The sequence below is a fragment of the Macrobrachium rosenbergii genome, chromosome 23 (genome assembly GCF_040412425.1).
Source record: "Macrobrachium rosenbergii isolate ZJJX-2024 chromosome 23, ASM4041242v1, whole genome shotgun sequence".
NCBI classification, from domain to species: Eukaryota; Metazoa; Arthropoda; class Malacostraca; order Decapoda; family Palaemonidae; genus Macrobrachium; species Macrobrachium rosenbergii.
In genome coordinates, this window is record NC_089763.1 from 23,873,495 (window position 1) to 23,886,596 (window position 13,102).

The 13,102-nt window shown below is 39.3% G+C and overlaps 1 protein-coding gene across 1 annotated transcript in view; it reads right to left on the reverse strand.

Annotated features, from left to right (window-relative positions):
- Positions 1 to 13,102, reverse strand: part of LOC136851378 (uncharacterized) — a 38,217-nt gene that overhangs the window by 19,551 nt on the left and 5,564 nt on the right.

The window sequence follows — 13,102 nt, forward strand, 5'->3', positions numbered from 1 at the left end:
TGGAGTTGCGTATGTTCTTCGCCTGCGAAGGATAGTGATAATGATGAGGATGATGAATAATGATGATAAATGATAATGATGGTTATAATGAGAGCTTATACAATGATGGTCATTATCATTAAGCTGCTGCAGATAACGCCTTCATGGTCTTCACCCGCGGAGGATAATGATAATGATGAGGATGATAATGATGAATGATGATGATGGCTATAATGAGGACCTATACAATGATCATTATCGTTGCGATGGGCGTGTCAGCGTTAAAGAACCGGGTTGTGGTAATAATAATAATAATAATAAAATAATAATAATAATAATAATAATAATGTTTTGATAAGAATGGGTGTGTCAGTGTTCAGAACTTAATAATAATAATAATAATAATAATAATAATAAAAATAATAATGATAATAATAATAATTCAATAAAGTATTACACTTCAAGATGTATCCAAGGCATATTGGACAGTTCTTAAATTCATTCTAAACATTTAGCACATTACAGAGTGTCAATTACCAATAACAAGATCTATAACAATAACAAGATCAATAACACCAAAACAACAATAACAGCCAACAACGGCACTCGTCTTTCCCCTCCCTTTGTTCACAATAACAATATTAGCAGCGAAAAATCTTTCTATTTATATTTATTACCAATAACTAAAATTAGTTATTTTCTTTTTTCTCGAGCCACAAAAGGTAACACGAAATGGTTAACAATGGTGACAGTGACCAATAATATATTATTTCTTTATCAGCAGAGCTAGCAATTCTCTTCTAATGACCTTTCCCTTTTCCGGGAATGAAAGCAGGGGAAAAGAAAGGAACAGGTGGGTGGGGAAAGTGGAATGGGATGGAATGGAATAGCCAGAAGTAAATAGTATTAAAGAAAAAAAACATACACATAGATTGATTGAGATGCTTCTGAAGCGAAAGCATTCGCCTTTTCAGATTACCAATAGTATTAATCCTCGTAGGGAGGCACTGTCGTCAGTGCACCCGACACAGTGCACTGTAGGCATTGCTTTTAAGGTTCTTTGCAGCGTCCTTCGGCCCCTATTAGCAACCCCTTCCATTCCTCTTACTGTATCTCTGTTCATATTCTCTTTCCTCCATCTTATTTTCCTCCACCCTCTCCAGAGAGCATTGATTCCAGCTTCTCTACAACTGAGAGAGCATTGATTCCAGTTTCTCTGTAACTCCTGAGAGAGAGCATTGATTCTAGCTTCTCTGGAACTCCAGAGAGAGTATTGATTCCAGTTTCTCTGGAACTCCAAAGAGAGAGCATTGATTCCAGCTTCTCTGGAACTCCTGAGAGAGAATTGATTCCAGGTTCTCTGGAACTCCTGAGAGAGCATGGATTCCAGCTTCTCTGGAACTCCAAAGAGAGAGCATTGATTCCAGCTTCTCTGGAACTCCTAAGAGAGAATTGATTCCAGGTTCTCTGGAACTCCGAGAGAGCATGGATTCCAGCTTATCTGGAACCCCTGAGAGAAAATTGATTCCAGCTTCTCTGGGAACTCTGAGAGAGCACTGATCCCAGATTCTCAGGAATTAATGAGAGAGCATTGAGCTCAGCTTCTCTAGAACTCCTGAGAGAGCATGGATTCCAGTTTCTCTGGAACTCCTGAGAGAGAATTGATTCCAGGTTCTCTGGAACTCCTGAGAGTGCATTGATTACAGCTTCCCTGGAACTCCTAAGAGAGCATTGATTCCAGCTTCTCTGCAACTCCCGAGAGATCACTGATTCCATCTTCTCTGGAACTCCTGAGAGAGCATTGATTCCAACTTCTCTGCAACTCCTGAGAGAGAGCATTATTGACTTCAGCTACTCTAGAAGTCTTGCGAACGCTGTTTCCAGCTTCTCTAGAGCTCCTGAGAGAGCACTGATTCCAGCTTCTCTGGAACTCCTGAAAGAGCACTGAGTCAAGCTTCTCTGGAACTCATGAGAGAACTCATTTCCAGTATAGCTCCTCCCAGAGTCTGACAGTTACATACCTCTGCAATGGCATCAATGGCTCGTCAGGGAAGAGGGAATGTTTTCGCTTGTATGAAGGAATGAACTTACCCCACCCCCCAAAACTGGGAGGGGGCGGGGAGAGGGGGGCGCCCCTCCCCCTCAAAAAGAGGATGAGGAGGGGATGGGAAAGGAAAATTCCCAGGGGATATTTCACAGTGTATGGCCACATCCCATCAAATTCCGCTTCCCTCGGCTGAATCTCCCGGCGTTGGGTTTCCAATATCCTACAACCGGTTTTCCCAAAAGGTCTGAATTGGCACAAATGGAATAGCTGCCCTCCACCTCCTCTTCCCACTCCTCCTCCCTGATTTATTTATCTTTCCCTTTGTCACAAGAAGAAGAAGAAGAAGAAGAAGAAGAAGAAGAAGAAGAAGAAGAAGATAGTTCTTTCTCTCGATTCCTCCCTTTATCTACTTCCAGACTCCCCGTCAAACAGATCAGAAAGTCAATGTTTGATAACTAATACGCGTAGGGTCTGCAAGAAGGCCACACACCAGACCTTGAATGCCTTATCGATTATGTTCTTTCATGAATGGCTTTTCTCTCTCTCTCTCTCTCTCTCTCTCTCTCTCTCTCTCTCTCTCTCTCTCTCTCTCTCATCACCTTTGAGTGCGTATGAGGAAGGAAAAAACAAAGAGATGAGAAAAGAAACTTGCAACCAATAATCTCCTAATTGGGGTGTCCTTTCCCCACATTCTCTCTGTCTGTCTCTCTCTCTCTCTCTCTCTCTCTCTCTCTCTCTCTCGTCACCGCTGAGTGCGAATGAGGAAGGAAGAAACAAAGAGATGAGGAAAGAATCTTGCAAACAACAGAGGAATTTGCATGACTAAATGAAAAAAGATCAGTGTCAATTGACTTGCTGAACTGGTATGGCACGTATATATACCCTTAGAAATTCACAAGTACCTTGGAAGTACGGCAAAAATAATAACTCAAAGTAAGGGTTCATTCACATACAACCCCATGATAAGGCTGATAAACACTGTACTGCCATTTAACCTTAAAAAAAGGAAAAGGGAAAAAGATGGCATAAGGCTGTGAAAACTATCACAAACAGCATTTTAAATTGTGAGATCATTAAATCAACACTAAGTTCCAGTTTCGTTTTTAGTTTTCTGTGAAAGAAAACTATTGTGCCGGCTTTGTCTGTCCGTCAGCACTTTTTTTCTGCCCGCACTTTCTTGTCGTCCCCTCAGAGCTTAAAAACTACTGAGGCTAGAGGGCTGCAAATTGGTATGTTGATCATCCACCCTCCAGTCTTCAAACATACCAACTTGCAGCCCTCTAGCCTCAGGAGTTTTGATTTTATTTAAGGTTAAAGCCAGCCATAATCGTGCTTCTGGCAACGATATAGGATAGGCCACCACCGAGTTTGGTTAAAATTTCATGGGCCGCGGCTCATACAGCATTTTACCGAGACCACCGAAAGATAGATCTATTATCAATGGCCTTGATTATACGATTTAGCGGCTGTACAGAAACCTCGACTGCGACGAAGAAACTTCGGCGCAATGTTTACTTGTTTGTCTGGAATATAATTGAAATATAAAACTTAGGCCAAAGGCCAAGCACTGGGACCTATGATGTCATTCAGCGCTGAAAGGGAAACTGAGAAAAGAGGAGGGTTGAAAGGTGTAACAGGAGGAAATCCTTTTGCAGTTGCACTATGAAACAATTGCCAGGACAGGGTTGAGGAAAGTAAGATGGAAGAAAGATTAATATGAACGGAGGTACAGTCAAAAGAATGAAAAGGGTTGCAGCTAGGGGCCGAAGGAAGGGACGCTTCTAAGAATCTCAAGTAATGACTACGGTTTTTTTTTTTTTTTGTCTTCTCAATACAGAATGAACAATTAGCTTTAAAATACGACTATCACGTATCGTTTGACCTTAAACGAATGAGGAAAAAAAAATATTCTTTATACAATGAAAGCTTTTTAATGGCTTTCTGAAAACAAAAGGCAAACGCTTAACGATTGTTAGAAAGTAATAAAAAAAGGGCAGGATTTCATGACTATTTGGGGGTGAAAAACAACAAAATCATTTCATGCGTCAATATTCAAGCTGAGTGTTGACACCGATGGCTTAGGAGCAGAGGAATACAAGGAAGAGAAAAATTTATAACGAACGCACTAAATGACCCTGTGTCCCATCCGTTACGGCCCGCAACATTTTCTTACAAAATCCCGATAAATATGTAAACAAAACTATAAACAGTAGAACTTCTCGTCAGAGTAGTATCATGGAGTATAATTCACATAATGTGAATCCCATTTCCATTTGGAAGTGCAAAGTGGGATGGTGCCGTCAAGTAGTGAAAATGCACTTTTGTGATTGACCAGGGTGTGTAAGGTATGTCTGGATGAGGGAAAAATTCTGGAGGAACGGGTGAGAGGGGCAAACGTTTGTTTTATGGCCGACCAGGATGTGTAAGGTATGTTTGGATGAGGGAAAAATCCTGGAGGAACGGGTGAGAGGGGCAAACGTTTGTTTTATGGCCGACCAGGATGTGTAAGGTATGTCTGGATGAGGGAAAAATCCTGGAGGAACGGGTGAGAGGGGCAAATGTTCGTTTTGCGGCTAACCAGGGTGTGTAGGGTATGTGTGGATGAAGGAAAAATTCTGGAGGACCAGATAATAGGGTAAATGTTCGTTTTTTTGTAACTAACCAAGGTGAGTAAGGTATGTCTGGATGAAGGAAAAATTCTAGAGGAATGAGTGAAAGGAGTAATTATCCCTCTGTAAATGGGCAAAGGCGATTTTGGAGACTGTAAGGATTATAAAGCTTAATATTATCTAGTATATCAAGGAATGTGTATGGTGGAATTTTAAGGTCTGGAAAATAGCAAAAGGATTAGCAGGAATCTAATGTGAACATTTTGAAAGTACTTGCAAGATCAAAGTGTGGTTAGCTGTGCAGTGTGTTTGGGAGGTAAGATGTACTACTGATGGGTATCTGTGAAGGTTAATGAAATGGATAATGTTACTTATGTTTTGTATACAAAAGTTTCATTCGTGAATCTGCAGTTAGAGTATGAATGTGGCATAGACCATTGTTTTGTTCATTTTCTATAAAAAAGAAAGATTATATATATATATATATATATATATATATATATATATATATATATATATATATATATATATATATATATATATATTATATATATATATATATATATATATATATATATATATATATATATATATATATATATATATATACAGTAAATATATATATTATATATATATATAGATATATGTGTGTGTGTACTTAAGTACACATTACGCAATGAAATTCAATAAAACAGTATTCCAGTTTTCCAGTTCACAGCCAAGAAAATCAGACACAAAAAAAATAATGATCTAACACTAAACGGAAAAAAATAAACGAACAAAAACACGAACGAGTTGATAAATCGAGCAAAGAATAATTGGAGGCTTTCATGAGGACCTCCTGAAGAAGCAGTTGGCGAGAATTTCTGCGAGTCATCACATTTATTAAGTTGCTGATGAAACAGATGGTCAGTGAAGGCGGCGCCCCCACCCCTCCCCCCACAGAGTCTTTTCCCCTTGAAGGGAGTGGCTTCAGAGAGAGAGAGAGAGAGAGAGAGAGAGAGAGAGAGAGAGATCACACACTGTTTATCTCATCTGATTTTCACAGGGATTCCAGACCATTATCACAGCACGGAGAGAGAGAGAGAGAGAGAGAGAGAGAGAGAATCACACACTGTTTATCTCATCTGATTTTCACAGGGATTCCACACCATTATCACAACACAAAGAGAGAGAGAGAGAGAGAGAGAGAGAGAGAGAGAGAGAGAGAGAGAGAGAGAGAGGTTCATCATTTATTCCATGAGCAACACGGCCCCGTCCTCCTGAGACAGGCGCTGCTGGGGTCGTCATCACCTGACGCAGGATAACTCTCTATTTACTCAGGGTCACGATCAAAGGACTATAAAGAAGTCCTGTCATCAAGAGTCCCTTGACGGGAAACATCAGTTAAGACTTCGTCGACTCCTAATTCCCTCCTCTCAGTTTTGTTTCGTCCATTCTATCCGCAGCTTTTGAATCATTAGTATATGTTCTATTGTTATTTGTTCCATTGGATCATTAGTATATGTTCTGTTGTTCTGTGTTCTGTTGAATCATTAGTATATGTTCTATAGAATCATTAGTATATGTTCTATTGCTATATGTTCTATTGAACCCTTAGTACACGTTCTATTGCTATATATTCTATTGAATCATCAGTATCAGTACATGCTCTTTTGAATCATTGGTACATGTTCTATCACTATACTCGTATGTTCTATTGAATTATTAGTATATGTTCTACTGTTATGTGTTCCATTGAATCATTAGTATATGTTCTATTGAATCACTGGTATATGTTCTATTGCTATACTCGTATGTTCTAATGAATCATTAGTATATGTTCTACTACTATGTGTTCCATTGAATCATTAGTATATGTTCTATTGAATCATTAGTAATTGTTCTGTTGCCATATGTTAGATTGAATCATTAGTATATGTTCCATTGAATCATTAGTATAAGTTCTATTGATATATGTTCTATTGAATCATTAATATGTGTTCTATTGAGTAATTAGTATATGTTCTATTGCTTATTAACATCAACTCGTGTTTTTAAATCAATGAAGATGGTCCACGTGAAAGAAAACTGTCTTAATGGTTATAAGTATCTTAATTCCCACTACATTTTACTAACTTGACGAGGGGATCAACTCACACACTGGTATAGTTTATGCGGATACTGTTCTATTGGTGGCACTATAATCAAAGTGATTTCTGGTAGAACAATTCTAGAGTTCACGTCGTAGTTGAACAGTCTGTTGGAAACAAAAACTATTTTTCCACTTTAGCTTTTCTTTAAGTTTTTATAAGCAAATTATCATAATGATCTCAGAGTGGCGTAACATGATACTGGTCCTTTCCTCAGAACAGTGTGTTAATACGAAGATCGTCTGTTTCTTTTTTTTTTTAACATTTTGTTGCCTTTCATTTCTCTAACTTTCCTTCTCCTCCACAAAGAAAGTCTTCTTGATTGTTATACAATGAATGAAAACGAAATGAAACAAATTAATGGACGAAGTGAATGACTATAAACTGCACGTTAGTCCCAAAAGTCAAAGTTTTTCGCAGTTGTACAAGATTACTAAAACAAGTTCTCTAGTATGCCCTATTAGCAGCACGCAGAGAGAGAGAGAGAGAGAGAGAGAGAGAGAGAGAGAGAGAGAGAGAGAGAGAGAGAGAGAGAGAGAGAGGTCATTTGTATTAATAGGAGTATAAAGCAGCACAAGCATATCCTGTGTCATTCTGAGAAACCTAGAGAACGAACAACATGTGACGGCTCTGATGATTCTGGGAAATTCGTACACCAAAAGAAGTCTTTGAGATTAATAAACATGAATTGGGTGTTTGATGTTCATGAGGCATCTAGGAAGCTGGAAAACAGATAAGAAAGATAAAAGAAATACAAAAAAAAGGGATAATACGATATGAAGCGATACTTGGGAGCAGGTAACGCATAATACGAAGCGATACTTGTGAAAAGGGAAATCTCAATATAAAGCGATACTTGGGAAAAGGGAAAGCACAATATGAACAACAAAGCGATACTTGGGAAAAGGGAAAGCACAATACGAAGCAGTACTTGGGAAAAGGGAAAGCATAATATGAAGCAATATATGGGAAAAGGAAAAGCACAATATGAACTGATACTTGGGAAAAGGGAAAGCACAATATGAAGCAATACTTCGGAAAAGGGAAAGCACAATATGAAACGATACATGGGAAAAGGGGAAGCACAGTATGAAGCGATACTTGGGAAAAGGGAAAGCGCAGTATGAAGCGATACTTGGGAAAAGGGGAAGCACAGTACGAAGCAATACTTGGGAAACAGGAAACCACAATACGAAGATACTTGGGAAATGGAAAGCAAAATATGAAGCTATCGATATTGGGAAAAGGGAAGGCACAATACAAGTGATAATTGGGTAAATGGATAAACAGGAAAAAGGAACGCCAATAACATGATACTTGGGAAAAGGGAAAGCACAATGGTTTATACTTGGGAAAATGGAAAGCATAATACGGTTTATACTTGGGAAAAGGGAAAGCACAATACGAAGTGATACTTGGGAAAAGGGAAAGCAGAATACGAAACGATACTTGGGAAAAGGGAAAGCACAATATGAACTGATACTTGGGAAAATGGAAAGCACAATACAAAGCAATGCTTCAGAAACAGGAAAGCACAATACGAAGCAATACTTGGGAAAATGGAAAGCACAATACAAAGTGATACTTTGGAACAGGGAAAGAACAATACGAAGCGATACTTGGGAAAGTGGAAAGCACAATATGAATTGATACTTGGGAAAATGGAAAGCACAATCTAAAGCAATACTTGGGAAACAGGAAAGCACAATATGCAGTGATACTTGGGAAAATGGAAAGTATACTACGAAGCAATAATTGGGAAACAGGAAAGCATGATACGACGCGATACTTGGGAAAATGGAAAGCACGATATGAAGCAATACTTGGGAAACAGGAAAGCACAATAAGAAGCAATACTTGTGAAAAGGGAAAGCAAGATACAAAGCGATACTTGGGAACAGGGAAAGCACAATACGAAGCAATGCTTGGGAAAAGGGAAAGCACAATATGAATTGATACTTGGGAAAATGGAAAGCATAATTCAAAGTGATACTTGGGAAAAATGAAAACACAATATAAAGCGATACTTAGGAAAAGGGAAAACCCAATACGAAGTGATACTTGGGAAAAGGGAAAGCACAATACGCAGTGATACTTGGGAACAGGGAAAGCACAATACAATATGATACTTGGGAAAAGGGAAAGCACAATATGAATTGATACTTGGTAAAAGGGAAAACGCAATTCAAAATGATGCTTAGGAAAAGGGAAAGCATAATACGAAGTGATGCTTGGGAAAATGGAAAGCACAATATGAAGCGACACTTGGGAAAGGAAACAACACATGGAGAAAAGGGAAAGCACAATACAAGGAGATACTTGGAGAAGGGAAAGCACTTACTTGGGAAGAGGGAAAGCACAATATGAAGCGACACTTGGGAAAAGGAAAGGCACAATAGGAAGCGACACTTGGGAAAAGGGAAAACACAATACAAGGAGATACTTGGGAGAAGGGAAAGCACAATACAAAGAGATACTTGGGAAAAGGGAAAGCACACCATGAAGCGACACTTGGGAAAAGGAAAAGCACAATAGGAAGCGACACTTGGGAAAAGGGAAAGTACAATACGAAATGATACTTGGGGAAAGGGAAAGCACAATACGAAATGATACTTGGGAAAAGGGAAAGCACAATATGAAGAGATACTTGGGAAAAGGGGAAGCACAATACGAAGTGATACTTTGGAAAATGGAAAGCACAATACGAAGAGATACTTGGGAAAAGGGAAAGCACAATATGAAGAGATACTTGGGAAAAGGGGAAGCACAATACGAAATGATACTTTGGAAAATGGAAAGCACAATACGAAGAGATACTTGGGAAAAGGGAAACCACAATAGAAGAGATACTTGGGAAAAGGGGAAGCACAATACGAAGAGATACTTGGGAAAAGGGAAAGCACAATACGAAGTGATACTTGGGAACAGGGAAAGCACAATGTGAAGCGATGCTTGGGAAAAGGGAAAGCACAATACAAAGCCACACTTGGGAAAAGGGAAAGCACAATACGAAGTGATACTTGGGAACAGGGAAAGCACAATGTAAAGCGATGCTTGGGAAAATGGAAAGCACAATACGAATCCATACTTGGGAAAGGGGAAATCACAATACGAAGTGATACTTGGGAAAGGGGAAATCACAATACGAAGTGATACTTGGGAAAGGGAAATCACAACACGAAGCGATACTTGGGAAAAGGGAAAGCACAATACGAAGCGATACTTGGACAAACGGAAAGCGCAATACGAAGCAAGACTTGGCAGTTGCAAAACGAGTCGGGGGGGGGAAGAGGACGGATAAAGGCATATGCAACGAGAGAATGAAAAGAGAACAGCCAACAACAAGAGAAGATAAACTGCCTTCCTGGCCGCTCCAGACTTTCGCTTCAATTCCAGGCCGCGCACGAGTCCGATATCTTCAAGGAAAATGCACCGAGGAAGAAAAAGGGAACGAGACTTCAGGGGAGCGGGTGACGGCGGTTTGTTTGGAATACCGCTGGGTGAAAGTGGAAAGGAGAAAGCTTTAGAAAATTCGACATATTACAGGACAAACACGTAATTTGTTTATAACCATTGTCTTGGGTGTCAGTTTCCCATGCCCCCAAACATTAATCAGTCTGAGATCACAGCTTGACGGGAATCCGCGTCCAGGAATGGTCATTCCAGCTTGGCTTACTGTATGGAAATGAGATAACCTACGATGGCACATTCAGGTATCTAATTAAGGTGCCCATTCCATCGGCCTATACATAAATACAATTTAATACATATGGAATAGAAGACTTTAGGCCAAAGGCCAAGCCATGGGACCTACGAGATCATTCAGCGCTGAAACGGAAACTGAGAGTAAAAAGGTTTGAAAGGTGTAACAGGAGGAAAATCTTTTGCAGGTGCACTATGAAACAGTTGTCAGGAGATGGCTGAGGAAAGTAAGATGAAAGAAAGAGAATATGAACGGAGGTACAGTCAAAGGAATGAAAGGGGTGGCCGCTAGGGGCCGAAGAAAGGGACGCTGCAAAGAACCTCAAACAATGCCTACAGTGCACCGCATGAGGTGCACTGAATAGAGGTCTCTCCCCTTCCTACTACATAAAACCACCTTTCCTTCCAGACTCCTGTGTCAGAAAGGTTGTAGACTTCCACTAAGCCATCGGGCCTTATTGTAACCCACAGCCCAACGCAACGTTTGCATTGCATCTCATGCACTTGCAAAGGCCAGCCAGACTTTCCAGGGCTGGCTTTCCAGTCGGACGTTCCAGCGAGCGAGAGGAGGAAACTTGGTGTTACTTCCAGCGCTGTGGAGGAGGAGCGGCAGCAAGAGAAACTGGAATATCACCTTTAACTTCATGACGTCCCGCTAATACTCTTTGTTCATTCGACCAGCCAGAGAGAGAGAGAGAGAGAGAGAGAGAGAGAGAGAGAGAGATCCGCTACAACAAACGGAGCGGAACGCTTTCCCGTTAATGGGTTTTTGATTTTATCTGTCTATCTGTATATGTATATATATATATATATATATATATATATATATATATATATATATATATTTATACATACATGTATAAATATATATACATTATATATATAAATACATATCTATACATAAATATATATATATCTATACATAAATATATATATATATATATATATATATATATATATATATATATATATAGAGAGAGAGAGAGAGAGAGAGAGAGAGAGCGGATATACCGATACATTTCCTGAGGGTTCCCGATACGCAAAAATACATATATAAGAGGCTCTGAAATGCAAGCACTCTTGACAAGCCAGGCAACGCAAAACCCCTCAAGCAGAAAAGAACATTACAAGACGACTTCTAAGTCTCTCTCTCTCTCTCTCTCTCAAGAACGACAAGCAGCGACTTTAATCAGTGCGGTGGATAACGACACTTTTAGCAACTTAGCACTTGTCGCATTCGCCGGGTTCGTCTTTTTTTTTTTTTATTTTTACGGAGAGTGCAAGCTTCTTATCAAGCAGGCTTTTATCCACAAAGCCTCTCTCTCTCTCTCTCTCTCTCTCTCTCTCTCTCTCTCTCTCTCTCTCTCTCTCTCTTCTGTGGGTTGGCGACTGGCACGGAAGGTGTGTGCGTGTGTTTGTTTGTACACACACACACACACACATGTACACACACACACACACACACACACACATTATATATATATATATATATATATATATATATATATATATATATATATATATATATATATATATATATATATATATATGGATGGATGGGTTGCATTGAAATTCGTACGCATGCGTGATGACACGTTCTTCAGATCTCCTTTTCAAATAAATTTACAATAACTGCATTTGTCATATGACAAAAAATCTTATATCCGACCGCACACGCGAACTTAGGCCTTGGACTCTGAATGCAATATAAAAATTTAGGCCACAGGCCCAAGCATTGGGACCTATGAGGTCATTCAGTGCTGAAACGGAAATTGACAGCAAAAGGTTTGAAAGGTGTAACAGGAGGAAAACCTCAAAGCAGTTGCACTATGAATCAATTGTTACAAGAGAATATGAAAGGAGGTACAGTAAAGGGAACGAAAGGGGTTGCAGCTATGGGCCCGAAGGCACGCTGCAAAGAACCTTAAGTAATGCCTACAGTGCACCGGATGAGGTGCACTGACGGCAACCTCCCACCCTACGGGGTTGAATATGTGATATAAAGCAAAATCTTATATCCGACCGCGCACGCAGACTTAGTCCTTGGACTTTGAAAGCAAAAAGTCATCATCTTCCTATTGTCTTGGCCCTCGCGTTTGTGTCTTATGCCTTTGCATGCACGCACAAGCCTTCCTTAATCGGCTTCCCTGCTCTTGAGAAGGCTGCTGATCATGCAACAGCAAGAGCAACAAAAACAACATCAAAAACAACAACAACAGTCACTGAGGTTGTTGTGCGACTGGAAGCCCAAAAGTTCAGGCGAAGATGCAGTGCATGACTGCCTTCAAGCAATTCTCCTTGTATTCTGTTAATCTATTTACATTTTTCCTCTGTTTATCAATTTTATATGTTCTAATGACTGATCTCTCCTTTCTGTGTTTTCTATTATCTTGTGACACTTCTTTCTAATGAACACAGTAATATTCTTTGGAAGCTTGAATTTCAAGTCAATGACCCCTGTGGTGGGCTTGTTCCATATGAATATATTCATCTTCTGTATAATAATAATAATAATAATAATAATAATAATAATAATAATAATAATAATAATAATAATAATAATAATAATAATAATAATATAATAATAATAATAATCTTTGGAAGCTTGAATTTAAAGTCAGTGACCCCTGTGG